General features: G+C 44.1%; 2 protein-coding genes across 3 annotated transcripts in view; one reads left to right on the forward strand and one right to left on the reverse strand.

Annotated features, from left to right (window-relative positions):
• The window catches only part of LOC139965400 (uncharacterized), a 310,151-nt gene that overhangs the window by 253,627 nt on the left and 35,568 nt on the right, over positions 1 to 20,956 (forward strand). The gene's annotated exons all lie outside the window — the stretch shown is intronic.
• The window catches only part of LOC139965399 (uncharacterized), a 15,085-nt gene continuing 14,932 nt past the window's right edge, over positions 20,804 to 20,956 (reverse strand). For both annotated transcript variants that reach the window (XM_071967728.1, XM_071967726.1), the window contains one exon: positions 20,804 to 20,956. This exon is cut by the window's right edge and continues 1,113 nt beyond it. The gene's annotated coding sequence lies outside the window, so the exon portion shown is untranslated.

Below are 20,956 nucleotides of genomic sequence, written 5' to 3' on the forward strand. Positions count from 1 at the left end.
GCAACCAACCGCGCCACGACAGCAGCTGATATAAATCTATGTTCGTTCCTAATACTTAACGTTCCAGAGACCGTATAAGATCGCTGCAAAAGCAAACTGCCGTGGCGGGTCTCGAGCCCAGGACCCAAAACACGTCACGCTCTCGAGCGCAACCAACCGCGCCACGACAGCAGCTGATATAAATCTATGTTCGTTTCTAATACTTAAAGTTCCAGAGACCGTATTAGATCGCTGCAAAAGCAAACTGCCGTGGCGGGTCTCGAGCCCAGGACCCAAAACACGTCACGCTCTCGAGCGCAACCAACCGCGCCACGACAGCAGCTGATATAAATCTATGTTCGTTTCTAATACTTCAAGTTCCAGAGACCGTATTAGATCGCTGCAAAAGCAAACTGCCGTGGCGGGGTCTCGAGCCCAGGACCCCAAAACACGTCACGCTCTCGAGCGCAACCAACCGCGCCACGACAGCAGCTGATATAAATCTATGTTCGTTTCTAATACTTCAAGTTCCAGAGACCGTATTAGATCGCTGCAAAAGCAAACTGCCGTGGCGGGGTCTCGAGCCCAGGACCCAAAACACGTCACGCTCTCGAGCGCAACCAACCGCGCCACGACAGCAGCTGATATAAATCTATGTTCGTTCCTAATACTTAACGTTCCAGAGACCGTATTAGATCGCTGCAAAAGCAAACTGCCGTGGCCGGGTCTCGAGCCCAGGAACCAAAACACGTCACGCTCTCGAGCGCAACCAACCGCGCCACGACAGCAGCTGATATAAATCTATGTTCGTTTCTAATACTTAAAGTTCCAGAGACCGTATTAGATCGCTGCAAAAGCAAACTGCCGTGGCGGGGTCTCGAGCCCAGGACCCAAAACACGTCACGCTCTCGAGCGCAACCAACCGCGCCACGACAGCAGCTGATATAAATCTATGTTCGTTCCTAATACTTAAAGTTCCAGAGACCGTATAAGATCGCTGCAAAAGCAAACTGCCGTGGCCGGGTCTCGAGCCCAGGACCCAAAACACGTCACGCTCTCGAGCGCAACCAACCGCGCCACGACAGCAGCTGATATAAATCTATGTTCGTTTCTAATACTTAAAGTTCCAGAGACCGTATTAGATCGCTGCAAAAGCAAACTGCCGTGGCGGGTCTCGAGCCCAGGACCCAAAACACGTCACGCTCTCGAGCGCAACTAACCGCGCCACGACAGCAGCTGATATAAATCTATGTTCGTTCCTAATACTTAAAGTTCCAGAGACCGTATTAGATCGCTGCAAAAGCAAACTGCCGTGGCCGGGTCTCGAGCCCAGGACCCAAAACACGTCACGCTCTCGAGCGCAACCAACCGCGCCACGACAGCAGCTGATATAAATCTATGTTCGTTCCTAATACTTAAAGTTCCAGAGACCGTATTAGATCGCTGCAAAAGCAAACTGCCGTGGCGGGGTCTCGAGCCCAGGACCCAAAACACGTCACGCTCTCGAGCGCAACCAACCGCGCCACGACAGCAGCTGATATAAATCTATGTTCGTTCCTAATACTTAAAGTTCCAGAGACCGTATTAGATCGCTGCAAAAGCAAACTGCCGTGGCCGGGTCCCGAGCCCAGGACCCAAAACACGTCACGCTCTCGAGCGCAACCAACCGCGCCACGACAGCAGCTGATATAAATCTATGTTCGTTCCTAATACTTAAAGTTCCAGAGTCCGTATAAGATCGCTGCAAAAGCAAACTGCCGTGGCCGGGTCTCGAGCCCAGGACCCAAAACACGTCACGCTCTCGAGCGCAACCAACCGCGCCACTACAGCAGCTGATATAAATCTATGTTCGTTTCTAATACTTAAAGTTCCAGAGACCGTATAAGATCGCTGCAAAAGCAAACTGCCGTGGCCGGGTCTCGAGCCCAGGACCCAAAACACGTCACGCTCTCGAGCGCAACCAACCGCGCCACGACAGCAGCTGATATAAATCTATGTTCGTTTCTAATACTTAAAGTTCCAGAGACCGTATAAGATCGCTGCAAAAGCAAACTGCCGTGGCGGGGTCTTGAGCCCAGGACCCAAAACACGTCACGCTCTCGAGCGCAACCAACCGCGCCACGACAGCAGCTGATATATATCTATGTTCGTTCCTAATACTTAAAGTTCCAGAGACCGTATTAGATCGCTGCAAAAGCAAACTGCCGTGGCCGGGTCTCGAGCCCAGGACCCAAAACACGTCACGCTCTCGAGCGCAACCAACCGCGCCACGACAGCAGCTGATATAAATCTATGTTCGTTTCTAATACTTAAAGTTCCAGAGACCGTATAAGATCGCTGCAAAAGCAAACTGCCGTGGCCGGGTCTCGAGCCCAGGACCCAAAACACGTCACGCTCTCGAGCGCAACCAACCGCGCCACGACAGCAGCTGATATAAATCTATGTTCGTTTCTAATACTTAAAGTTCCAGAGACCGTATAAGATCGCTGCAAAAGCAAGCTGCCGTGGCCGGGTCTCGAGCCCAGGACCCAAAACACGTCACGCTCTCGAGCGCAACCAACCGCGCCACGACAGCAGCTGATATAAATCTATGTTCGTTTCTAATACTTAAAGTTCCAGAGACCGTATTAGATCGCTGCAAAAGCAAACTGCCGGGTCTCGAGCCCAGGACCCAAAACACGTCACGTTCTCGAGCGCAACCAACCGCGCCACGACAGCAGCTGATATAAATCTATGTTCGTTCCTAATACTTAAAGTTCCAGAGACCGTATTAGATCGCTGCAAAAGCAAACTGCCGTGGCGGGGTCTCGAGCCCAGGACCCAAAACACGTCACGCTCTCGAGCGCAACCAACCGCGCCACGACAGCAGCTGATATAAATCTATGTTCGTTCCTAATACTTAAAGTTACAGAGACCGTATAAGATCGCTGGAAAAGCAAACTGCCGTGGCGGGGTCTCGAGCCCAGGACCCAAAACACGTCACGCTCTCGAGCGCAACCAACCGCGCCACGACAGCAGCTGATATAAATCTATGTTCGTTTCTAATACTTAAAGTTACAGAGACCGTATTAGATCGCTGCAAAAGCAAACTGCCGTGGCCGGGTCTCGAGCCCAGGACCCAAAACACGTCACGCTCTCGAGCGCAACCAACCGCGCCACGACAGCAGCTGATATAAATCTATGTTCGTTCCTAATACTTAACGTTCCAGAGACCGTATTAGATCGCTGCAAAAGCAAACTGCCGTGGCCGGGTCTCGAGCCCAGGACCCAAAACACGTCACGCTCTCGAGCGCAACCAACCGCGCCACGACAGCAGCTGATATAAATCTATGTTCGTTTCTAATACTTAAAGTTCCAGAGACCGTATTAGATCGCTGCAAAAGCAAACTGCCGTGGCGGGGTCTCGAGCCCAGGACCCAAAACACGTCACGCTCTCGAGCGCAACCAACCGCGCCACGACAGCAGCTGATATAAATCTATGTTCGTTCCTAATACTTAAAGTTCCAGAGACCGTATAAGATCGCTGCAAAAGCAAACTGCCGTGGCCGGGTCTCGAGCCCAGGACCCAAAACACGTCACGCTCTCGAGCGCAACCAACCGCGCCACGACAGCAGCTGATATAAATCTATGTTCGTTTCTAATACTTAAAGTTCCAGAGACCGTATTAGATCGCTGCAAAAGCAAACTGCCGTGGCGGGTCTCGAGCCTAGGACCCAAAACACGTCACGCTCTCGAGCGCAACCAACCGCGCCACGACAGCAGCTGATATAAATCTATGTTCGTTCCTAATACTTAAAGTTCCAGAGACCGTATTAGATCGCTGCAAAAGCAAACTGCCGTGGCCGGGTCTCGAGCCCAGGACCCAAAACACGTCACGCTCTCGAGCGCAACCAACCGCGCCACGACAGCAGCTGATATAAATCTATGTTCGTTCCTAATACTTAAAGTTCCAGAGACCGTATAAGATCGCTGCAAAAGCAAACTGCCGTGGCGGGGTCTCGAGCCCAGGACCCAAAACACGTCACGCTCTCGAGCGCAACCAACCGCGCCACGACAGCAGCTGATATAAATCTATGTTCGTTTCTAATACTTAAAGTTCCAGAGACCGTATTAGATCGCTGCAAAAGCAAACTGCCGTGGCCGGGTCCCGAGCCCAGGACCCAAAACACGTCACGCTCTCGAGCGCAACCAACCGCGCCACGACAGCAGCTGATATAAATCTATGTTCGTTCCTAATACTTAAAGTTCCAGAGACCGTATAAGATCGCTGCAAAAGCAAACTGCCGTGGCCGGGTCTCGAGCCCAGGACCCAAAACACGTCACGGTCTCGAGCGCAACCAACCGCGCCACGACAGCAGCTGATATAAATCTATGTTCGTTCCTAATACTTAAAGTTCCAGAGACCGTATAAGATCGCTGCAAAAGCAAACTGCCGTGGCCGGGTCTCGAGCCCAGGACCCAAAACACGTCACGGTCTCGAGCGCAACCAACCGCGCCACGACAGCAGCTGATATAAATCTATGTTCGTTCCTAATACTTAAAGTTCCAGAGACCGTATAAGATCGCTGCAAAAGCAAACTGCCATGGCCGGGTCTCGAGCCCAGGACCCAAAACACGTCACGCTCTCGAGCGCAACCAACCGCGCCACGACAGCAGCTGATATAAATCTATGTTCGTTTCTAATACTTAAAGTTCCAGAGACCGTATAAGATCGCTGCAAAAGCAAACTGCCGTGGCCGGGTCTCGAGCCCAGGACCCAAAACACGTCACGCTCTCGAGCGCAACCAACCGCGCCACGACAGCAGCTGATATAAATCTATGTTCGTTCCTAATACTTAAAGTTCCAGAGACCGTATAAGATCGCTGCAAAAGCAAACTGCCGTGGCGGGGTCTCGAGCCCAGGACCCAAAACACGTCACGCTCTCGAGCGCAACCAACCGCGCCACGACAGCAGCTGATATAAATCTATGTTCGTTTCTAATACTTAAAGTTACAGAGACCGTATTAGATCGCTGCAAAAGCAAACTGCCGTGGCCGGGTCTCGAGCCCAGGACCCAAAACACGTCACGCTCTCGAGCGCAACCAACCGCGCCACGACAGCAGCTGATATAAATCTATGTTCGTTCCTAATACTTAAAGTTCCAGAGACCGTATTAGATCGCTGCAAAAGCAAACTGCCGTGGCCGGGTCTCGAGCCCAGGACCCAAAACACGTCACGCTCTCGAGCGCAACCAACCGCGCCACGACAGCAGCTGATATAAATCTATGTTCGTTCCTAATACTTAAAGTTCCAGAGACCGTATTAGATCGCTGCAAAAGCAAACTGCCGTGGCGGGGTCTCGAGCCCAGGACCCAAAACACGTCACGCTCTCGAGCGCAACCAACCGCGCCACGACAGCAGCTGATATAAATCTATGTTCGTTTCTAATACTTAAAGTTCCAGAGACCGTATTAGATCGCTGCAAAAGCAAACTGCCGTGGCCGGGTCCCGAGCCCAGGACCCAAAACACGTCACGCTCTCGAGCGCAACCAACCGCGCCACGACAGCAGCTGATATAAATCTATGTTCGTTCCTAATACTTAAAGTTCCAGAGACCGTATAAGATCGCTGCAAAAGCAAACTGCCGTGGCCGGGTCTCGAGCCCAGGACCCAAAACACGTCACGCTCTCGAGCGCAACCAACCGCGCCACGACAGCAGCTGATATAAATCTATGTTCGTTTCTAATACTTAAAGTTCCAGAGACCGTATTAGATCGCTGCAAAAGCAAACTGCCGTGGCCGGGTCTCGAGCCCAGGACCCAAAACACGTCACGCTCTCGAGCGCAACCAACCGCGCCACGACAGCAGCTGATATAAATCTATGTTCGTTTCTAATACTTAAAGTTCCAGAGACCGTATAAGATCGCTGCAAAAGCAAACTGCCGTGGCGGGGTCTCGAGCCCAGGACCCAAAACACGTCACGCTCTCGAGCGCAACCAACCGCGCCACGACAGCAGCTGATATAAATCTATGTTCGTTCCTAATACTTAAAGTTCCAGAGACCGTATAAGATCGCTGCAAAAGCAAACTGCCGTGGCGGGGTCTCGAGCCCAGGACCCAAAACACGTCACGCTCTCGAGCGCAACCAACCGCGCCACGACAGCAGCTGATATAAATCTATGTTCGTTTCTAATACTTAAAGTTACAGAGACCGTATTAGATCGCTGCAAAAGCAAACTGCCGTGGCCGGGTCTCGAGCCCAGGACCCAAAACACGTCACGCTCTCGAGCGCAACCAACCGCGCCACGACAGCAGCTGATATAAATCTATGTTCGTTCCTAATACTTAAAGTTCCAGAGACCGTATTAGATCGCTGCAAAAGCAAACTGCCGTGGCCGGGTCTCGAGCCCAGGACCCAAAACACGTCACGCTCTCGAGCGCAACCAACCGCGCCACGACAGCAGCTGATATAAATCTATGTTCGTTCCTAATACTTAAAGTTCCAGAGACCGTATTAGATCGCTGCAAAAGCAAACTGCCGTGGCGGGGTCTCGAGCCCAGGACCCAAAACACGTCACGCTCTCGAGCGCAACCAACCGCGCCACGACAGCAGCTGATATAAATCTATGTTCGTTTCTAATACTTAAAGTTCCAGAGACCGTATTAGATCGCTGCAAAAGCAAACTGCCGTGGCCGGGTCCCGAGCCCAGGACCCAAAACACGTCACGCTCTCGAGCGCAACCAACCGCGCCACGACAGCAGCTGATATAAATCTATGTTCGTTCCTAATACTTAAAGTTCCAGAGACCGTATAAGATCGCTGCAAAAGCAAACTGCCGTGGCCGGGTCTCGAGCCCAGGACCCAAAACACGTCACGCTCTCGAGCGCAACCAACCGCGCCACGACAGCAGCTGATATAAATCTATGTTCGTTTCTAATACTTAAAGTTCCAGAGACCGTATTAGATCGCTGCAAAAGCAAACTGCCGTGGCCGGGTCTCGAGCCCAGGACCCAAAACACGTCACGCTCTCGAGCGCAACCAACCGCGCCACGACAGCAGCTGATATAAATCTATGTTCGTTTCTAATACTTAAAGTTCCAGAGACCGTATTAGATCGCTGCAAAAGCAAACTGCCGTGGCGGGGTCTCGAGCCCAGGACCCAAAACACGTCACGCTCTCGAGCGCAACCAACCGCGCCACGACAGCAGCTGATATAAATCTATGTTCGTTCCTAATACTTAAAGTTCCAGAGACCGTATAAGATCGCTGCAAAAGCAAACTGCCGTGGCGGGGTCTCGAGCCCAGGACCCAAAACACGTCACGCTCTCGAGCGCAACCAACCGCGCCACGACAGCAGCTGATATAAATCTATGTTCGTTTCTAATACTTAAAGTTCCAGAGACCGTATTAGATCGCTGCAAAAGCAAACTGCCGTGGCCGGGTCTCGAGCCCAGGACCCAAAACACGTCACGCTCTCGAGCGCAACCAACCGCGCCACGACAGCAGCTGATATAAATCTATGTTCGTTCCTAATACTTAAAGTTCCAGAGACCGTATTAGATCGCTTCAAAAGCAAACTGCCGTGGCCGGGTCTCGAGCCCAGGACCCAAAACACGTCACGCTCTCGAGCGCAACCAACCGCGCCACGACAGCAGCTGATATAAATCTATGTTCGTTCCTAATACTTAAAGTTCCAGAGACCGTATTAGATCGCTGCAAAAGCAAACTGCCGTGGCCGGGTCTCGAGCCCAGGACCCAAAACACGTCACGCTCTCGAGCGCAACCAACCGCTCCACGACAGCAGCTGATATAAATCTATGTTCGTTCCTAATACTTAAAGTTCCAGAGACCGTATTAGATCGCTGCAAAAGCAAACTGCCGTGGCGGGGTCTCGAGCCCAGGACCCAAAACACGTCACGCTCTCGAGCGCAACCAACCGCGCCACGACAGCAGCTGATATAAATCTATGTTCGTTTCTAATACTTAAAGTTCCAGAGACCGTATAAGATCGCTGCAAAAGCAAACTGCCGTGGCCGGGTCCCGATCCCAGGACCCAAAACACGTCACGCTCTCGAGCGCAACCAACCGCGCCACGACAGCAGCTGATATAAATCTATGTTCGTTTCTAATACTTAAAGTTCCAGAGACCGTATAAGATCGCTGCAAAAGCAAACTGCCGTGGCGGGGTCTCGAGCCCAGGACCCAAAACACGTCACGCTCTCGAGCGCAACCAACCGCGCCACGACAGCAGCTGATATAAATCTATGTTCGTTTCTAATACTTAAAGTTCCAGAGACCGTATTAGATCGCTGCAAAAGCAAACTGCCGTGGCGGGTCTCGAGCCCAGGACCCAAAACACGTCACGCTCTCGAGCGCAACCAACCGCGCCACGACAGCAGCTGATATAAATCTATGTTCGTTTCTAATACTTAAAGTTACAGAGACCGTATTAGATCGCTGCAAAAGCAAACTGCCGTGGCCGGGTCTCGAGCCCAGGACCCAAAACACGTCACGCTCTCGAGCGCAACCAACCGCGCCACGACAGCAGCTGATATAAATCTATGTTCGTTCCTAATACTTAAAGTTCCAGAGACCGTATTAGATCGCTGCAAAAGCAAACTGCCGTGGCGGGGTCTCGAGCCCAGGACCCAAAACACGTCACGCTCTCGAGCGCAACCAACCGCGCCACGACAGCAGCTGATATAAATCTATGTTCGTTCCTAATACTTAAAGTTCCAGAGACCGTATTAGATCGCTGCAAAAGCAAACTGCCGTGGCCGGGTCCCGAGCCCAGGACCCAAAACACGTCACGCTCTCGAGCGCAACCAACCGCGCCACGACAGCAGCTGATATAAATCTATGTTCGTTCCTAATACTTAAAGTTCCAGAGTCCGTATAAGATCGCTGCAAAAGCAAACTGCCGTGGCCGGGTCTCGAGCCCAGGACCCAAAACACGTCACGCTCTCGAGCGCAACCAACCGCGCCACGACAGCAGCTGATATAAATCTATGTTCGTTTCTAATACTTAAAGTTCCAGAGACCGTATAAGATCGCTGCAAAAGCAAACTGCCGTGGCCGGGTCTCGAGCCCAGGACCCAAAACACGTCACGCTCTCGAGCGCAACCAACCGCGCCACGACAGCAGCTGATATAAATCTATGTTCGTTTCTAATACTTAAAGTTCCAGAGACCGTATAAGATCGCTGCAAAAGCAAACTGCCGTGGCGGGGTCTTGAGCCCAGGACCCAAAACACGTCACGCTCTCGAGCGCAACCAACCGCGCCACGACAGCAGCTGATATATATCTATGTTCGTTCCTAATACTTAAAGTTCCAGAGACCGTATTAGATCGCTGCAAAAGCAAACTGCCGTGGCCGGGTCTCGAGCCCAGGACCCAAAACACGTCACGCTCTCGAGCGCAACCAACCGCGCCACGACAGCAGCTGATATAAATCTATGTTCGTTTCTAATACTTAAAGTTCCAGAGACCGTATAAGATCGCTGCAAAAGCAAACTGCCGTGGCCGGGTCTCGAGCCCAGGACCCAAAACACGTCACGCTCTCGAGCGCAACCAACCGCGCCACGACAGCAGCTGATATAAATCTATGTTCGTTTCTAATACTTAAAGTTCCAGAGACCGTATAAGATCGCTGCAAAAGCAAACTGCCGTGGCGGGGTCTCGAGCCCAGGACCCAAAACACGTCACGCTCTCGAGCGCAACCAACCGCGCCACGACAGCAGCTGATATAAATCTATGTTCGTTTCTAATACTTAAAGTTCCAGAGACCGTATTAGATCGCTGCAAAAGCAAACTGCCGGGTCTCGAGCCCAGGACCCAAAACACGTCACGTTCTCGAGCGCAACCAACCGCGCCACGACAGCAGCTGATATAAATCTATGTTCGTTCCTAATACTTAAAGTTCCAGAGACCGTATTAGATCGCTGCAAAAGCAAACTGCCGTGGCGGGGTCTCGAGCCCAGGACCCAAAACACGTCACGCTCTCGAGCGCAACCAACCGCGCCACGACAGCAGCTGATATAAATCTATGTTCGTTCTAATACTTAAAGTTTCAGAGACCGTATAAGATCGCTGCAAAAGCAAACTGCCGCGGCCGGGTCTCGAGCCCAGGACCCAAAACACGTCACGCTCTCCAGCGCAACCAACCGCTGTAACACCCCTGTACCCCGGCCGAGCGGTAGCGTGGGAAATCAGGCAGCTGGAGGCCACCTGATGTCAGGGCAGGGGAAGGGGAGGCAAAGACTTATGCTAGCAGGGCTTGAACCAATACACACAAAAAAGAGAGAAGAATATAGTTAAAGAGAACTGTGTCTCAAATCAACAATTTAATAGCTTAATTAACTTTAAACATACACTTAACAAAAATAAGGCAGTGACTTTCTGCCGTACACAAATATAAAAGCAAACAACGGGCAGAGATTCAGTTTAAATAAATAACAAATACTCTACATACCAGGGCGTTGGCAGCACGGCTCACCTCCGGAGAGAGCCCTAATTTGACCCTACCTCCGGAGTCTAAAAATGCAACGAAGCCAACCAGGACGGGAACTTATTAGTTATAATATATAGTTATACTATATATAGTTATACAAACTTGCCAAATTCTAAAGAGAAAATAATTATTGGTATTGTTTATAGACCTCCAAATGGTTCTTTAGAACAATTTTATTATAACATGCAAAATATTTGTACTACCATTAATCAGCTAAACTGTACTTCCTACATTATGGGGGATTTTAATATTGATTTGTTAGATAAAAACAAATCACCAGAGTTTCTAAATAACCTTTACTCAAATGGTTTCTATCCAACAATATCAAGACCAACCAGAGTGAACAGTACCTCTTCAACTTTGATTGACAATATTATAACTAATAGTAATTCTTAACTTTCATCAGGTATTTTTGTAACTAATATCACTGATCACTTTCCAGTGTTTGTCAATGCCCTCGAGACTAATCGCCGACAAAATATTCCCATTTATGCACGTAATTACAGTGATAATAATATAAAAAGTTTCACTTCTGAAATTGGGGAAAACTACGTGGGACAATGTCCTAAACGAACCAGATGTTAATTCTGCTTATAATACATTTTACTATTATTTCAATACTACGTATAATAATTGCTTTCCTACTCAAGTGTTCAATCCAAAAAAGAAACGTACCAAAAAACATCCCTGGATCACTAAGGGCATTTTAAAATCAATCAAAAGGAAGAACATATTATATAGACGTTATTTGAAGAATCCTACTGAACATACTAAGTCTATTTACAAAATATACCGTAATAAACTAAACCATGTTATACGATATTCCAAACGATTATACTTTTATGATAAATTCAAGCAGAGTAGAAACAACGTAAACAGTACTTGGAGTACAATTAATGAAATTCTCAATAAATCGGTAAAGACTCATCATATCCAGCAACATTTAAAAATGATGATTGCGAAATTAGCAATGATAATGACATCGCTGGCAACTTTAATAAATACTTTGTAAATCTTGGTTATAACCTCGCTAGTAAGATTAATATTAAACTAAAAGCGGAACATTTTTTACATAATAATGACAAGGTATGCCATTCCATATTTACATATCCAGTAACAGTAGAAGAAGTTTTAAAAGTTGCTCACACAAATGTGAAACCAAACAAAGCAGCAGGCTATGATGACTTTAAGCCAGGTATTATCAAACAAGTAATCCCATACATTGTAAAGCCTTTAACTCATCTCTGCAATATTTCTTTTAACACCGGCATTTTTCCGGATAAGCTTAAAATAGCAAAGGTAAAACCAATCTTTAAAAAAGGAGACCCCAGTCATTTTGAGAATTACCGCCCTATATCTTTATTGTCAGTCTTTTCAAAAATCATTGAACGATTAATGTTTAATCGTATATACAGTTTTCTATGTAAATATAATGTTCTTAATAACGAGCAGTACGGATTTCGTCCTGACCATTCTACAGAATTAGCTTTAGCAGATGCAGTCAACAATATTTATAACAGTCTTGATAAGAATAATACCTGTGTATGCGTATTTCTCGACCTATCCAAAGCTTTTGACACCATCGATCACAAAATATTACTAAGTAAATTATTTTTGTATGGTATCAGAGGAACAACCCTAAATTGGCTAGATAGTTATCTTTCAAATAGATACCAGTACACTTTATATAAAAATTCTAAATCTGAACTTGCTAAAATCGCTTGCGGAGTTCCTCAGGGTTCTATACTAGGTCCATTACTATTTATAATTTATGTCAATGATATCGTTAATGTCTCCGATATTGCTAAAACAATATTATTTGCCGACGACACAAATATTTTCTTCGATTCCCAAGATCTACTCTCATCACATAAAACTGTTTCTACTGAACTAACTAAATTTTCCAGCTGGTTTGCAGCAAACAAATTATCTCTTAATATAGAAAAAATTAATTATATGGTGTTTAATGCTAGTCACTCATTCAGATGGGATCACAGTATTACCATGAATGATAAAATTATTAATCGGGTTAACACGACTAAGTTCTTGGGTGTACACATAGACAATAAACTTTCGTGGCGTGATCACATATCAGCAGTCTGTAACAGAGTGGCTAGAAATACTGGTATTTTATGCAAATTAAAACATTATTTACCTCCAAATATACTCAGAACACTCTATATAACTCTGATTTTACCCCAATTAACTTATTGCACGACTATTTGGTCAGGAACCTATTCTACAAATCTTAATCACCTATGTGTCCTCCAGAAGAGAGCTATCCGCCATATATCACATGCTGCACCACGTGATCATACGAGCCCATTATACAAAAGATTAAATTTATTAAAACTAAATGATATTATAAGAGTCCAGCTTGCAACATTTGCATATAAAGCATGGAATGGATTGCTACCCGAGGCTTTTAAAGATTTTATATATAGTAATAGACTAATCCACAACCATCAAACACGCCATTGTAATAACGCCCATGTTTTATCCCAACGAAGTACTTTAAGTTCTTTTAACCGTCGTATTCGTGCTATAAAACGTGGAATAATCTCCAGGAAAATGTTAAGAATAAGCCTTCTTACTCTGTATTCAAAAGGAATCTACAAACTGTAATTATTTCTCACTATTGATGGATTTATTCTTGTGTGTGTTTGCGATTAAGATCATTATAAAGATTGTTAGGATTGCTTATTAACATTATTAATTTCAAGTAGAGTCAATTCGATTATTTCATCATTGTAGATGCTACTATTAACTTTTCATTTTCTATTCTTAAGTTTTTCTTTCTTTTCTCTTTTTGGGGAGTCTCCTACTTTGTTAAGCCTTACAGGCTTTATAGGAGACTTCCCGTCACACTGTAAATTGTGATGAAACAAATAAATATACAAATATACAAATAATAAATAACACCGTTACGGCATAAGAGGAACCCCCCTAAATTGGATCGACAGTTACTTAGCAAACCGCTACCAATATACATCCTACAAAAATGCTCATTCCCAACCGGAGAGAATTCAATGTGGTGTGCCACAAGGCTCTATACTTGGTCCATTGTTTTTTATCCTATATTTCAATGAAATTACCAATGTTTCTGATAAAGTTAAAGTTGTTTTGTTTACTGACGACACAAATATTTTCTCTGTATCACAATCGAAAACTTTATTTCATATTGAAGTATCAACTGAATTAGACAAGTTCAGCGACTGGTTCGCTGGCAACAAATTATCATTGAATATTAATAAAACAAACTATATAGTTTTTAATACTTCTAAAATCTGTACATGGAATGCTGATATTACTGTGGGTGGTAAACGACAACAACAAGTTCATAGTACTAGATGTTTAGGTTGATATATAGATCATGAACTTAAATGGTGTGACCACATTACAACTGTCTGTAGAAAAGTTACAAAAAAAAACCCGGTGTTTTAGCTAAGCTTAAGCATTATCTGCCACAACACATATTAAAGATTCTCTATCAGACATTAGTCCAGCCACATATTACGTATTGTTGTAACATATGGTCTGGTACTAATCTGAATCCCATTTGTATTACACAAAAGAGAGCAGTCTGCATAACACATGCCAAATAATACATGCATATAACACATGCCAAAACACGGGACCACACAAATCCTCTTTTTAAGCGTTCTAAGTTGTTAAAACCTGATGACATTCTTAGGGTTAACCTTGATATATTTGCTTATAAGGCATGGAATGGACTGTTACCAAATGCTTTTAATGACTACTTAATATGTAACAGTGATATTCGTCATCACAATACCAGATTTTCAGGCAATGCACATTATAACAGGTATAATTCTACAATGGTGATGTTATCTACACACTGCACAGGAAATCATACGACAACTACAAGGGGACACTAGATCCAGAGGTACAACCAGAAGGAATTTACGACTAGTGTGTTCAAAAGAAACATGAGATACCACATTATACTTTTGGTACACAGTGTTTCAGTTGGAGCTGTTTGTCTTGACAAATGTGCGAGCACTGCGTGTGGGGGGGGGGGGGGATTTCGCTCTGAATATCGATTCCTTAACAAAACTTGCACCATGGTTCTTCAGCTTAAATCACACTTACTATGCTAGATGGATATCAGTAAATGTATGGGATACGACCAGTCTAAGCAGAACACATCCTGATATTGCTGCAGAATTCAATAAAGGCATTTTCACAGTCCATTTTCAGCCATAGCCCTTGATCATGCGCATGAGCAGAAAAATTCAATGGTAAAGAGCGATCGCGGAGCTGTTGGTCTGACCTAAAACCCTGATGCTCGCAGACGATGAATTTTTGCCGGCCCAGAGGCAGTAAGGATGAAATCAAAATTCGAAGCATCGATCGAGAGAAATCCAAAGAAGTCAAACCAAGAATCATACCATCACGAAGAGACCAAAATTTCGCAAGTTACGTTTGCCAAGCAAGCCCAGCGTATGGTTCAAGTGATGCATGAAGAAATGGGCAATCCTATTCTGGAGGAAACTAATGACTTGCTCAAATTGACACCAATGATATTGTTGATCAAGCTGTGACGACCGCAGTGTGCCAGGTAGAAAAGATGGTGCAGCAACAAAATGACGACTTTGTGACAGAAAGACTACAAAACCAATCAACACCTATTTCACAATCAATTACGAAAAACAAACTGTTATTCTTTAGTCGTCCTCCTGTTAGAGTGAAATCCAGTTCAATCTTGCAAGTGTCGCCACTGAAGAGCGACGTGTCCTTATTTTGACGCCTCTACATTGCCTGCAAGTCATGAGATGGTGACCTCGGTGGCTTTTTCAGACATGAAATCAGGCATGTCCCCCAATATTATCCCAATTTGAAAACTTGAGACTCTGGAGCAAGTCGTATCTTTTTGTGTGCCTTGAAGCATGCTCGGAGTCTACAAGTGGCAAACCAATCAGCTGTGCTATTATTCTAGATGGAGCAGTGATTGTCAATATACTTCGACCCATAACTGTCAAGACGTTTGACGACTATGCACTGAAGGTGTTCTTGCCATTCATACAACTCAGTTGCAACATGCTAGTAGAGTGGATATAGTCTGGGATCATTATAGGAAAAACAGCTTGAATACGCAGGCAAGGAGCAAACCTGACAGAGGTTTCCGAAGACAAGTTGCAAGCTCCACTAGCTTGCCAGGGAACTGGCAACAGTTTCTACGCATCGACGAGAACAAAACCGAGTTGCTCAATTTCTTGGACAAACATGTATCCAATATGCAATTGAAACACGGCAAGATTGTAATCACAACCAGCGGGCCAGAGGTGTTGTGCATACCTCCTCGGGACACATCACATCTGCCACCCTGCGACAATGAAGATGCAGACACAAGGATGATATAGCACCTTTCGCATGCATGAAGGGTTCCAGAATATCCTCCTACGCACAGTGGAAACATATGCAGTGGTTTGACCATAGCTGCAGTATCTAAAATAGGCATCCAGGAGTCATGGGTGGCATTAGTATGAATAATATCAAGAACTTAAGAGAAATGTTGGACTCAACTGACTGGAGTATTTTTACAGAAAACTGCAATACCTTGCACGAGCTAACTGAAGTGGTTTCATGCTACATTAACTTCACTAGTGATATATGCATCCCACAAAAGATTATACCTGCCTCGGAGATGATGAAGAGATTACCAGCGGATGAGACAATAAAGAAATTAGAAAAGGAGAAGTTGAAAGCAATCGAAACTGGTGATACTACAAAGAGAAACAGCTTACAAAGAAACATCAATAAGCACGTACACAAAAATAGATCTTTTTATTTTGAGAAAGTGACATCAAACTCTAATTCTCTGTGGAGCCTGCTAAAATCTATTAGCAAACCCGGTGACCATCACAAAAACTTGATATCTAGTGAACTTGGAGTTGAATTAAATGAACATTTTGGACGTTTTAACAGTGCTATTATTAAGGATGTTAATTTGATCTTACCAGAAAGAACTAATGATATACCTGTAGTTTTCGTAAAGAATGAAGTAAACAAATATTTTAGCTAGGTTAAAAGTGGAATTGCCTCAGGTTTCGACAACATCTCGTGGTGGGTTTTCAAATATTGTTCTGATGAACTGTCAAGTATATTTGCACCTATTTTTAATAGAAGTATTAATGAGAGTCTGATTCCATCTTCGTGGAAACATGCTAAAACGACGCCTGTTCCTAAAACAGGTAATCCCATTTCAGTTAAAGACTATAGACCTATAGATATTTCAAGTATTGGTTTTAACTGAAGCAGAAAATTCTACTCCCATACGTAATGCAGTCTATCATTGAACATGGAGACAAAAATCAATTTGACTACAAAAAGGGAGTTTCATGCACTGAAGCCATACTTACTCTTGTACATGACATCGTTTCGGGGCTTAATCAGAAAGACACACACTGTCAAAAGTCCTTTTCTTAGATTTTTCTAGCGCATTTAATACCGTATTGCCTAATCGCCTAATTCAAGATCTATGCAGCTTTATTGAAGAACCATGGCTTATTCATTGGCTTGCAAACTTTGTACAAGGCTGGTCTAGGCAAGTTAAATTACAGAAGGGATTTTCTTCTAAGTCGAATATTGAAATTGGCGTTCCTCAAGGGGTCCTTTATCGGCTCTACTTTTCACCATTTACACGGATGAGATACGCTCAGGTTCCAACTGCAATGTTATTAAATATGCAGATGATACTGCTGTTTCCTGCAGAATCAGTAAAAGCACACACAGTAAAGATCAAGAGATCAGAACTTTATTTCTAGAATTGTTAGCTTGTGTGAGCAGAAAAATCTAATTTTGAATCCAAATAAATCAAAAGAAATCTTGTTTGAAAATATAAATGTTAAGCACAAAGGTTTAATGAATGTTAAAGAACAGAGAACTATAATTCAGGGCTCGTGCGTTGAACGTACCTCTTGAACTATGTATCTAGGAGTGTGCATTGACGATAAGTTAACTTTTACAAATCATATCTCGAAAATGTTAGCTAAAGTGTATTATATTGTTTCAACATTAGCATTCACTGTTCCATACTTTTCCAGTTTTACAGTAGAAAGGGTGTTCGCGGCGTCTGTCTTGCCGATCCTAGTATATGCGGTTCCAGTATGGTACTATTTTGTGCACGTTAAAGATAAGAGAAGAATAAGAAGTTTTCTTAAATGTTGTTCAAAAATTTTCAGGCTTAATTATGAGAATCTTGTACATAAAGTCAATGAATCTGCTAGAAATGAATTTATACGAGTTGTCAAAAATATTCAAACTTCTAACGAACATCCTCTACATTCCAAGCTCAACTCTCTGTGCAATAGGACTAATTTTTACAATTTGAGAAATCCAAATATTACGCCATCTTTTAGAATTATACTCATTAAGAACTCGTTTATTTACAGAGCAGCCATTTTTGTACAAAACGGCACCTTAGATCCTTTATTGTAGCTTTTTGATAATGTTTTTGAATTGTACTATTTAAGAACTCGTTTTATGTACAGAGCAGACCTTTTTGTAAACTGGTAAAGACAGCTTCCTAGATCCTTTGTTGTACCTTCTTGATAATTTTGATAACTTTTGTAACGCTTTTTATGTTTTCACTATTAACTTAGTCTCATAAACTTTTATATGTCTTAACCTGTATTTTGATGTTTTGTATGTTGTTATATTTTTATCCTATTTATAAATTTCTCTGTAAATTTATACTGGAATAAAGAAATGAAAATGAATGAATGAAAAATTCGGAACTGTTAAAAACTTTAGATATATTCCTGTACATGAAATTGCTGCATCACTTGGCCCACGCAATACCAAGCTCTGCCAATGTTCCATGCTTACACCGGGTGCGACACTTTCAGCATTTTACAGCAAATGGAAGATATCTGCTTGGGAAACGTGGCAAGTATATGAAGCTGTTACCATGGCATCTATGACCCTGTCTGTAGGAACATGCCAAATTCTGGACAATGAATTGACAGTACTGGAACGTTTTACGATTTTGTTATATGACAACACCAGCACTATGGTAGATGTAGATCAGGCTAGACAAGAAATGTTCACGGAGAAAGAAAGGGCTATGGATTGCATTCCTCCAACTAGAGCTGCCTTAGTACAGCATACTAAGAGGGTTGTAAGCCAGGGCGGTCACTGTTGGGGTAAGGCTTTAGAAGTTTGCATGGAACTGCCATCCCCTGACAAGTGGGGTGGACTGATCCACCAAACTGGAGACCGATGTGGACTTCCTTACCAGAGGCAAATAAGTCATCGCGAGAACGTATTCGTTGAAATCGTAATGAGTTGGAAAATCAAGAACACTCAGTAAAAAATCTTCCAGCCTCCACCGGGGTTCGAATATATATATATACACTAAATATATACTGGACTATTTGTGATTTCCCAGGAGTAGTTTCCACGAATTATATTCTGACTGCAGTACACTTTACCATTTCATTACTAAAATTTGGCGGCCATCTATAAAAATGGCCACCACATACGACATGTACCCATCTATTTTAAATCCTTTTATTCCATATGTGTAATTATCACATACAAAGTGATTTTCAGGTATATCAATACCTCTCATTATCTATTAAATTCAGTGCAATCAATGATTTTGCACTGAAAATGTCGATTTTGGCGGCCATTTTAGAAAATGGCCGCCATTGCTGATGTAGGCTCTTTTCGCGATGGCTCAACTTCAAGAAATGTTTCTTACTATGTCCTCTACATGTGTGCCAAAGCTAATGCTTGTATGACAAAATGCCATATTTTTACAGGTATTTGCTTGACTTTACCTAAATCAGTTGGGGAAGTTTGATTTAAGCTCCGCCCCCCCCCCTCCTCCTCCTCGCCTTTGAATACTGCGCACATCACTGACTGTAACCAGCAAGGGCGGCGGAACCGGGGGGGCACAGGGGGCACGTGCCCCCCCACTTTTCCTCAGGTTAAAAATGTGCCCTTTTTCTACATAAAAATTGAGGTGTCTCAAGTTAGCAAGAGGCTAGGGAACCAGAATGAACACTCGGGAAGGGCCGTTTCCGGCCATCTGAGGGGTTTGTAAAACCAAAAATTTTCTTGTACGCTCAGCGCCAACCGATGGTGGCGCTCCGCTCAGATAGTCGTGCATACAACTTTGCAAATCCTGGCTACGCCCCTGACTTTTAATGAATTTCTGTGGGTCAAACTCAAAGCTATTTCGAATGGAAAAAAAATTGGTTAAGATATTAACAAGAAATAAACTCTAATTCGGAAGATTCCTACATTAGCAACTAGCATGATTTCACCTCATTTTGTCTCAAAAGAAAACTTGTTCCTTGTTTCCCAATTTGCACATTGGATATTGCAGTGCTAGTATGCATATTTTCCTTGAGGGGGGGGGGGGGGCGGGACGTTGATGGAGTGATGTTTATACGCAAATAAGTTAATACAATAAGAGTTATCAAGGGTACTAAATATAAGGCTGCATCAGTCCAATCGAATTTCTGCAAAGTGCCCTTTGATGTCGGTGCCCCCCCAGATTAAAAGTGCTTCCGCCGCCCTTGGTAACCAGCGATGTAGCCAAGAATTTGAAAGAGGAAGCACGTTTTGCGATTGATATGGGGGAGGGTTCTAAATGGAGGGGGTGTCCCCCTCCCCTTTGAGATTTTTTGAACAATTGAAGGTCCTTAGATGCGATCTAGTGCAATGTTTTGCCAGTTTCATCATTATTATGTGATATCCTATTATCAGCGATTTTGTTTCCTGTTTGAATTCTTTCACATATACTTTTACATATATCAGAAAGACAAATATAGTGCTCTTTTAAATAAAAATTCCAGTAGGATATTTCTTGTTTATTGTCCAATGTCTGGACTTTAATATATATGACGATCTTAACTGATGGACAATATAAACTTTCTTATTTGGTAAGACAGCCAGATGTGCAGTTGCCTAAAAACAAATATCGTTATCGCAGTGTATTAGCAGTGTAATAATTATTTATAGGAAGCGCGTATCACTTGCGATTGCTAGCTTAGCTTTATAACATGCTGTTCGTGTAACAAGTTAGGACAAATCATAGAAAGGATGAGAACGAATGTTGTCGACGTCGTTGTGCATACGGTTCGTGACAATCCATCGAGTGCGGTTAGGTAGGCAATATTTATTTTATACGCAGTGGCCAACTGTAGGCTTGTAAAAGGCTATAGGCTAAATTTAGCTAATTGCATCTGCCAAACTAAGTAAGTAGCTGAATCAGTAAGCCTAAATGTTTACTACGATTATAATCGATTTAAAGGAGCTGACGAGTATTCAAGATCAAAAGAGCACTGACAAAATCCCATGCTAAAAAACGACAGTTTTTAATATATTTTTCGACACTGAAAGGGGGAGCAATCGCTCCCCTGCTCCCCCATGGCTTTGTCCCTGACTGTAACCGTAATTTTTTGGTCATGGGAATATATACTGGAAATAAGTATGATATGAACAATTTAAA

This window comes from Apostichopus japonicus, chromosome 3 (genome assembly GCF_037975245.1).
Source record: "Apostichopus japonicus isolate 1M-3 chromosome 3, ASM3797524v1, whole genome shotgun sequence".
Classification (NCBI taxonomy): domain Eukaryota; kingdom Metazoa; phylum Echinodermata; class Holothuroidea; order Aspidochirotida; family Stichopodidae; genus Apostichopus; species Apostichopus japonicus.